Source organism: Neolamprologus multifasciatus, chromosome 23 (genome assembly GCF_963576455.1).
Source record: "Neolamprologus multifasciatus chromosome 23, fNeoMul1.2, whole genome shotgun sequence".
NCBI classification, from domain to species: Eukaryota; Metazoa; Chordata; class Actinopteri; order Cichliformes; family Cichlidae; genus Neolamprologus; species Neolamprologus multifasciatus.
This window is the reverse complement of record NC_140460.1, coordinates 22,777,395-22,779,619: the sequence shown is the minus strand read 5'-3', so window position 1 is coordinate 22,779,619 and position 2,225 is coordinate 22,777,395. Positions and strand designations below refer to the sequence as shown.

The 2,225-nt window shown below is 43.7% G+C and overlaps 1 long non-coding RNA gene across 1 annotated transcript; it reads right to left on the bottom strand.

Moving 5' to 3' along the window:
* Window positions 1–226: 226 nt before the first annotated feature.
* Window positions 227–950, bottom strand: LOC146491548 (uncharacterized). The gene is made up of 2 exons (XR_014872428.1): window positions 768–950; window positions 227–375 (listed from the first exon to the last, which is right to left on the bottom strand). It is a non-coding gene; the product is annotated as an uncharacterized LOC146491548 (long non-coding RNA).
* Window positions 951–2,225: the final 1,275 nt, after the last annotated feature.

Below are 2,225 nucleotides of genomic sequence, written 5' to 3'. Positions count from 1 at the left end.
GAGTCAGTTGACCAGAGAGTGCAAAAAATTTACATTTTCACTCAAACTTAATTTGTTTCTCTTTTCATGTAAATCCCACTGCTAAGATGAATGATTCTAAAAAAACAACAACTATTTTATAGAGCAAAAAAGAGCAAAAACATTTCTAAAATTAAGCAATTTCCTATCAAAATTGCTTAATAAACATTTATTTTGTTTATTTGTATTTTATTAGTATTTTCCTTAAATGTGTTAAATATATATTTTCTCATCTAAATGTCCACTGAGCTGTGAGCCAGGGGGCGGTAATGCACCTTAACATTGGTTGCCAACCAAGAAGAAGAAGAAGCTGTGAGCCAGGAGGGAGGGGGTGAGTGAGTGATTCGTTCGCTCGATCTATGATTCAGCACAGGAGGGAGGGGGTTAGTGAGTCCTGAGTGATTCGTTCCTCTATGATTCAGCACAGGAGGTAGGGGGTGAGCGAGTCCTGAGTGATTCGCTTACGCTTACGATTCAGCACAGGAGGGAGGGGGTGAGTGAGTGAGTGATTCGTTCGCACGCTCTATGATTCAGCACAGGAGGGAGGGGGTGAGCGAGTCCTGAGTGATTCGCTTACGCTTACGATTCAGCACAGGAGGGAGGGGGTTAGTGAGTCCTGAGTGATTCGTTCGCTCTATGATTCAGCACAGGAGGTAGGGGGTTAGTGAGTCCTGAGTGATTCGTTTGCTCTATGATTCAGCACAGGAGGGAGGGGGTGAGCGAGTCCTGAGTGATTTGCTTACGCTTACGATTCAGCACAGGAAGGGAGGGGGTGAGTAGCTCAAATGTGCTGTTAGCATGTTAGCAGAGTGATGCTACTGTGAACCGAGGAGCTATTTTCTTGATGTGAGCTTCTACTCAGGGTTTTTTCTTCCAGTTCAGAGCAGAAATGCTTTTGTTAAGAAACTGGCTGTTGTTCCCCCCCCCCCCCCCCCCCCCCCCCCCCACAATTTTAATTATAAGCTAGATATATTTCTACTAAGCGAATTAGTTTGCTAACAGAAACAGGGATGAGTCAGTGAGTCAGCTGGGCTTGTGAATCATGATTCACGAGTCAGTAAAGTGATTCTCGAGTATTGAACGATTCGTTCACGAATCGAACATCACTACCGCTCACCAATGGGCTCTTATGGAGACGACTGTTGCCATCCTCGCCCCCTTTGAGGAACTAACTAAAAAAGTGAGAAGCTACGACGCACTAGCCTCTGATGTCATCCCAGCTGTGACTGTGCTAGTGAGACTTCTAAACAGAGAAACAGACGAAAATTAAATTTTGTTTTTTTATAATTATTTATTCTGTAATATGTTGCATACAACATGCTTTTCATTTTAAATAAATGTTCTTAATTCCAAACTGGTCCCTTGTTTGTTTGTTTTTTGTTAAATTATAGGACTAAAGCTATTACCTGTAAATTTAAATCATGTTTTTATTAAGTACTCGGTATCAGTGAGTACTGAAATGCAAGTACTCGTACTCGTTTCCAAAAAAGTGGTATCGGTGCATCCCTACTTGTACATCATGTAATTATGTCTTCCAACAAATTGATGCGATCTTACAAATTTATAATTAATCCAATAAAAATACACAGAAGCAAGCAACAGTATGTTGAATGTGACCTGAATAAATGGTCTGTATTTGTATAGCGCTTTACTTGGTCCTAAGGACCCCAAAGCGCTTTACACTATACACAATCATCCACCCATTCACACACAGGTGGTGGCAAACTACAGTGGGGCGCACTGACAGAGGCAAGGCTGCCGGACACTGGCGCCACCGGGCCCTCTGACCACCACCAGTAGGCAATGGGTGAAGTGTCTTGCCCAAGGACACAACGACCGAAACTGTCGAAGCCGGGGCTCGAACTGGCAACCTTCTGATTACAAAGCGAACTCCCAACTCTTGAGCCACGATCGCCCAGAATACAGTGACCTGAAAGGTTATCTCTTTTCTGCCTAATCGCTTTTTTGTTTCCTTTATGTATGTGGATAGAGACTGGACACGTATGTAGTACAACAAAGGTAGAGGAGGAGAAGAGAAATCATGGGGGGGGTTTGCCTTAGTGCCTGAAGCTTCAGACTCAAGACATGCAGGATCATGTCTATGTTTCATCATCAAAGAAGGGGCCCCCTTCACCAAAGAATGAAAAGGAAGGAGAAAACGCCATCGGTGCCACCTCAAGCCTCGTCTCCAGAACTGAAGTCAGGGC